The following is a 7,193-nucleotide window of genomic DNA, read 5'->3' as shown; positions in this document are numbered from 1 at the left end:
ATTGCAATTTCGCTCGTCGTGCGTTCGTCATGGGGTTGGGGTGATTTTTGCATTTCTGAAAGTTTATTTTCTAGCTCTGTTTGTTGGGCTTTCAATTTTTTTCCCTTTTCGCAAGCGTATTTGATAATAGATCCCCTTAGGTTGCATTTTAGTGCTTCCCAGAGGACTTGGGGAGATACAGACCCATTATCGTTAGTTTTCATAAATTCGGCGATCCATGTTTTAGTTTTTTTTACAAATTTTGCGTCGTCCAACAAGGACGTGTTCATCTTCCAATACCCTCTTCCCCTAGGTATTCTATCCAGATTAATTACGAGTTTGACGATGGAATGGTCTGATTGTGTGCTTGGTTCTATCTGAATTTGGGTGGTCCTGTTCAAAAGTGTATTTGTGGCGAGTATAAAGTCTATGCGACTTGCTGTGTGTGGGTGTTTTTGTGTGCGAGTGTATTGTTTTAGTGTCGGATTTTTGATGCGAAACATGTCGTATAACTCAAATCTTTCCATCGCTTGTAAAATTGTATTTTTCGCGCGGCGGTTGCTATGCGTAGTTTTTCCTCCGGTTTTATCTACTTCATCATTAAGTACGCAGTTGAAGTCCCCGGCTAAAATAAATTCATCTGTTCCGCTTTCGGCGCGTTGCTCCTCCAAGCGGCTAAACAGGTTGTCGTAAAAATGCGGGCTGTCTTTGTTAGGTCCGTAAACACTACATAGTGTTAAACGCTGGTCAGATATTTCAAGGTCTATGATAACAAAGCGCCCAAGATTGTCAACTATCACTTTGTGTTTTAAGTACGATAGATTCTTGGAGAACAATACCGCCACTCCTTTGCTTTTTGTTGTGCCGTACGAGGCTATAATTTCCCCACCCCATTCTAATTCCCATTGTTTGAGGCAGGATGCGGATGTGTGCGTTTCTTGTAGACAAATTATATCAATTTTTTTCTGACGCAGAAAATAAAACACACTTCTTCGTTTCTTGGGGTTTTGCAACCCAGCAACGTTGTAAGTTATGATAGAAAGCGGCATTTAAACGCGTTCTACACCTATTTCGATGTCAAATTCACATTCAAAGCCGCATTCGCAAAGATAGGGTTTGTTAGGCCCCAAAAGTTGGCAGGTTTTCTTCCCACAGTTACAATTAACAATTGTGTACTTGCAATAGTTGTTTAGACAGTTGGTCGTCATGGTTCGTTTGGGTATTGCGTTAACGGTTTTACACACACAAAACATTGCGTACCTTTCGCATTCCAGACATTCGAAAGTATCTTCGTCGGTTTGATACTCGGGCTGAAACTTGTGACAGCAGGGCATTTTCCTCATAGGTTGATTGCAGAAGGTGCAGTTCGTTGTCACCTCCTTATCCGGGACCAGAAATCGGTCCAGTTCGTTGCAGCACGCTGTGGCAATGTTAAACTCCGACGAGCATTTCCAACAAAAGAAACTGGTGTGTTTCTCTGTCACGTATCCATCTTCATCGCATATTGGGCAGGAAATGGGGATTTTTAGCTCGCTAAGGCTGATTGATTTTGCTTGGTGCAGGTTTGGTTCAGTTGGGCTTCTTTCATGGCGTTTTCTCGACGAACCCTGCTTTAGTTCCATAGGGGGCTTGCTAATTTCCTTTGTTTCAGGCAACCTTGTTTCTGTGTTGCTTATCTCAATTTCACCCGTTTTGGTGAAGGTGTCGGCGGTGTCCAAATCTAGCGGTTCCCCAATCGGCTTGTCTGAACTCTTATCTTCTCCAGCGCCCTTGTTGCCACTCTTATCGGTGGCGGGGCAATCAACGCCTTTCGCGGTTACATTTTGGCTTGTTTCTGACAGTTTCGGGTAGTCTTTTATTCTTTCAGGGCAGTTTTGTTGTTTGTGCAGTATTTGCACGTTATTTGCTGCCCGTTGTACGTGCAGTAAAATTCATATCCGTTCATCGTAACATAGCTTGGGATTGGGTTTTTCTCCACATCGGCTCTGTCAAGAGTGAGAATTCTCATTCCAGTTAATAGTCCTTTTTTATCTTTCCGGTGTTGGATATTTTTTACATCACCATATCTTTTCTCAAATTCTTTTTTAATTTCCTCGTTAGGAAAGGGTATAGGTACCCAACCCACCGCCACATTTAAGTTGTCGGATTCATACAGTCTTACCGAATATACTTCATCAACTTGTACCAATTTTTCGTACAACTCCAGTACAGCTTTTCTTGTGGTACACGTCACGTCCACTAAATTTCCCTTTCGTTCGGATATTCCCACCAGCTTCTTTATTGAAAAGCTTTCTTTTTCTATCATATTGACAACATCTTCTCTTTTGCTTTGACTTCTTGTTTTAAAGCTCATGCAAGTGGGTCTCTTTAAACGTTCCCCACCTCTTTGTTGTATAACTTGCGCAAAACTAGGACCTTTTTCCATTGCTGCTTGCGTCCGCTCGCTACGAGCGCCAACATAGAATGATTTCTATGTTTCTCTGTGAACCAATTTGGTATTGAGTTGTCACTATGCGCCGCTAGTGGTAGCGGTACACTTGTCGAGATTTTGCAGACAGCTTTAGTGTAGCTTTAGTTGAATAAAGTTTGTTTCAGTCAAATTTTATGCTTATTGTATCGTGTAATGTAGTATAATACAGCGACAACAACTATAGCGCGTTAACAACCAACTAAAACCCTTTAAAAATCATTATTGTAGTGAATAAAAAGTATATACTCCTAAAACAGATTTTCATTTGCGAGAGGATTAGATATTTTTTTCACGACGTTTTGAGTAAATTATCAGTTTTTAACTTATTAAATTGTTTGTATTCAGTTGTGTAATAACTAACAAATATATTTTCTACATGTTTTTTGCAGCATTCTTTAATTTGCCAAGAATGGCTTTTTTCAGATAAGAAGATGTGCATTTTTATGTTTAGCATAATCTTGTGCTGATTAAAATTGTTGTTGTTTTTGCAATTAAAATGCATCAACTAAAAAGTCCCAATATAAAATTATTGTATAAATTACCTATCTGTTTAAATTACTATTTTTAGAAAGAAAATCTGTTTAAAAATTGCTGTGTTTCTTGTAAAAGTTTGACAAGGCTACAAGCTGGCCATAAACCACCATGATTCATCTCCTGATATTTTGCAGGAAGCTTGCCACTGCTCAGTGTCTTTATGAATTGCCTTCAACCTGTACTAATGGAAAAAATATGGTTATATAAATTGGATTTAAAACAAATCTTTCAGTTAAATATTGGTTTGGTAATAAAGTTTGCTCAAAATTCTTTCACCAATGTACGTAATTATGTCAATTTGTTGTTTGCCGACAGATTTAGACATTTTGTCATATTCTTAAACTTGTAGGTTGCACATTGTTTAACCTGTGCTGCACTTTGATAAAGTAATGTTACACGTGATGTGGTACACACAGATTTACTTAAGAAAAACATGGGTTGCACATAGATTGGGTTTTTATGGGACAGGATTATTGAATGTATATATTGCTAATTAGACTATATGTTTTTCAATTGACTTTGTAAACAATTTTTAACCTTTTCTAAAAGTTTTGACTTTTTTGTCAAGTCAAAAAATAATCACCCTAATGATAATCTGCAAAAAGTTATTAACAATCTATAAGAAGTGTGCCATTTATCAACTCGAACTTTCCAATAAAATAAAGACCTAAATTTCCATGACATGATGAACCATTTGATGAAGCTCTTCCCCTTGATATTGTGGAATTAGAGGTAAGAACTTTACACAAAACAAAGTGTATTGCAGTTGCCCCAAAGTTCAATGCTGTCATTAATTATGTTGTTTCACATTGCTAAATGTTTGAATTAAAGTCACAAAGTTGGATTCTAGCAAGCCAATGGAAGTGTACTTTCCAAGTATTTGGTGAAGCCTGCAAATAGCAAGAAGATGCTTTCACAAAACATTTTAAATAATCAAGGCATTTTTTAAGTCGTTTCATTGTCATTAATAATTGCTAAAATAAGATAATCTTAAGCAAATTTTCACATATATATATGTAAGGTTAAAAAACTACACTACTGTCATCACCACCATTACTTGGAGGTGTTACAAGTACAATGTAATGATCTTAAGTATATTGAAAACTGTCAGTGATCAGACATTATTATTATCAGTTCCCTGGGATGCGGTACTGGATATATATGTAACCAATGTGCTTATTTTCGAAAATTATGGTAAGCGTATACCACCTTTTGCAGTGTAGATGTGACAGATGCTAGAGATGGTATCATGCAAGTTGCATTGGGTTCCCAACAAGTTTTGCTGCTTCTGTATGCTGGACGCACTTGTTCGAATTTAAGAGCTTTTTTATTGTTTACTTCCATTTCTCATTCTGTGTAATAAACAAAATTGCATATTACTGTTTTTGTCACACATAGGTTAACATGCAGAAGCGAGAAGCAAAAATGACTAAAAACCTAATTTTACTAAATTTGTTTAGCAATAGTAAGGATAGATTAATTTTGTGTGTTTAAAGGGAATGTCAAAAAAACTAAGCATGCTTTGTAAGCTGTATATTTCACAAAAATTGCACCGTCGGTGTGTTCCTGTTTTTTGTCAATTTCCATCTTGTTGTAAAACTGATCCTTAATCTGAGTTGCTGTGTCTTCAAACTCTGAAATGAATTTACTCAGTATTCCAATACAAAGATTACTTTCCTTAGATCTTATGGTAAGAAAATAAACATAAAGCAAAATTTACCAACAGGTCCACTAATATTCAGTTTTGTTGTGTCTTGCACAGACATGGGGTCGAATACAGGCGTCCTGTATTCGAATACTTTACGAATACTTGCATGATTGTATTCGAATTCATGAATACTTTGGTAATTTTTGAGTGACAGCAATTCGAATGGTATTCGAATAAAACGAGTCAAGTATTTGTATTCATGAATTGTTGACCAAACTACAATGACAAGTAATTCGAATAAACCGAGGCATGTATTCGTATTCATGAATTCCACGCACTTTTTGAAGTTCGGCATTTCGAATTGTATTCGAATAATGCGAGTCAAATATTCGTATTCACGAATTGTTTCGTAATGTTATTCCGCATGGTGTCGCCACGCAACAGTTATAGTTGTCATAACGGCACAAACGCGCGCAAATTGAAAATCCTATCAGGGTTGAAAGGGGTGTTCGTCAAGGTGACCCGCTGTCCCCTTCGCTTTTCGTACTCGCAATAGAATTTCTAGCCTTGGCAATTAAAGGGAACAAAAACGTGAAAGGAATCAGTATAGGAAAACAGGAAGTAAAAATTTCGCTATTTGCTGACGACGCCTTACTTTTTCTAGATGGGTCGGAAAGCAGCTTTCGCGCAGCATTTGATGAGGCAAATGTATTTGGTATGCACACTGGCTGCAATATAACCCCAAGAAGCGAAGAAGTGTGTTTTATTTTCTGCGTCAGAAAAAAATTGATATAATTTGTCTACAAGAAACGCACACATCCGCATCCTGCCTCAAACAATGGGAATTAGAATGGGGTGGGGAAATTATAGCCTCGCACGGCACAACAAAAAGCAAAGGAGTGGCGGTATTGTTCTCCAAGAATCTATCGTACTTAAAACACAAAGTGATAGTTGACAATCTTGGGCGGTTTGTTATCATAGACCTTGAAATATCTGACCAGCGTTTAACACTATGTAGTGTTTACGGACCTAACAAAGACAGCCCGCATTTTTACGACAACCTGTTTAGCCGCTTGGAGGAGCAACGCGCCGAAAGCGGAACAGATGAATTTATTTTAGCGGGGGACTCATTCTAAGTCAGACACTCATAGAGTGCGCATCTAAATGGAGAAGGCGAGTGAGAGTTATGCACAAGCGACGGTGAAGAGCGCGGGGAGTGCGCTAAGAAGGCCAAACTGTTTAAGTTTCAAAGCTGATAGAATACTTAAACGTGAGGATTTATGGAAATTATTAAAGGAGATAGATTTTCCAATCAAAAAAGTTCTGGGAATTGCGGAAATGAAAGGAACGCAGGTCGATGTGACCTGCACAACTAGACAGAACGTCTTGGAACTGCAAAACAAGCTCGCTGAAGTAGAGTATATAAAAAGTATTCGACTTTACGAAAGTGACATTATCAATGTTGGTATTGGATGGGTTCCTATTCCCTTTAATAATGAGGTAATTGCTGAGGCACTGAGTCAACGGTATGGGGAAGTTAAAAAAATGACCCACAGGAAGGACAAGGAAGGACTACTTTCAGGTATGCGTATAGCATCCATGAATAAATCAGATATATCAGTAAACCCAATCCCGAGCTATATCACAATTCATGGCTACGAGTTCTACATAACCTATCATGGACAACAATTTACGTGTAAATATTGTGGTGAGGCAGGACACAAACAAGTCAATTGTCCTAAACGGAAAAATGATTACCCACAACTGCAAAACAAAACTAATGCGCAGAGAAGAAATCACGGAAGAGAGACGAATGAAACTGGGTCAAACCTTATCAGGACCAGTTCACCTGCGCCACTCGCGCGCGTGGAGGCCGATCCTGATAAGACCTTCCCATGCGTTGGATTACAGGCGGGGAAAGATAAACAACACAACCACGAAAACTACACCAACATCGAAGCTCCAACTACCACAGGGCATCTCTCCCCGAGGTCTGAAGATAATAACCCGAACCTTCAGAAAACCAATCTTAAAAAGAGATTTAGAACAAGTTCAGAAATCTTGCCTAACAGCAAGTCGCAAAGTTTATGCGAAACACCGACTTCACTCATATGTCCTGAATGTCATACCGAGAGTTTCTTGGCCCCAGATTCAACGCATTTCTTTTGTTACAAATGCAAGAATGACTTCAGTATTGTAAAGGCTTGTTGCGACGAAGAAACATCTATATTGGTACCGATAAAGGAAAAGATAATTAACTGTCCAAAATGTCAATCGCTCATGCGATGGATGCCCTGCTGCCAGCAGTTTCAACCGGAGTTTACCACGGAGGGAAATCTATTCGAATGCATACAGTGCGAAAGGTATTCTATTGCGTGTGTGTGTAAAACTATCAATCCTGTCCCACATCTTACAATGAGCAAAGAGTGCTCTAATTATCTGTGTAAATATAAATTGATTCATTGTAGTTGTGGGAAAAAATCGGCTGAATGCATCGAACCGAGCAAACCATATAGAATTATAGATGCTCATGCGGGTTCGAATATGAATGGGACATGGACC

General features: G+C 38.5%; 1 long non-coding RNA gene and 1 pseudogene across 2 annotated transcripts; both read right to left on the bottom strand.

The window, feature by feature from the left end:
* Positions 1–1,024: 1,024 nt before the first annotated feature.
* On the bottom strand, positions 1,025–2,641 carry LOC145228351 (uncharacterized; annotated as a pseudogene).
* Positions 2,642–3,524: 883 nt separating this feature from the next.
* Positions 3,525–5,363, bottom strand: LOC145228352 (uncharacterized). 2 transcript variants are annotated; one of them, XR_013860061.1, is made up of 4 exons: positions 5,287–5,363; positions 4,537–4,617; positions 4,193–4,335; positions 3,525–3,873 (listed from the first exon to the last, which is right to left on the bottom strand). It is a non-coding gene; the product is annotated as an uncharacterized LOC145228352 (long non-coding RNA). The 2 variants fall into 2 exon arrangements; XR_013860060.1 differs by having other exon boundaries at positions 4,193–4,617.
* Between the last annotated feature and the right edge of the window lie 1,830 nt (positions 5,364–7,193).

Source organism: Phallusia mammillata, chromosome 5, assembly GCF_965637545.1.
Source record: "Phallusia mammillata chromosome 5, kaPhaMamm4.hap1.1, whole genome shotgun sequence".
Lineage (NCBI taxonomy): Eukaryota > Metazoa > Chordata > Ascidiacea > Phlebobranchia > Ascidiidae > Phallusia > Phallusia mammillata.
The sequence above is the reverse complement of the archived record's forward strand: the minus strand, read 5'-3'. Positions and strand labels throughout refer to the sequence as shown.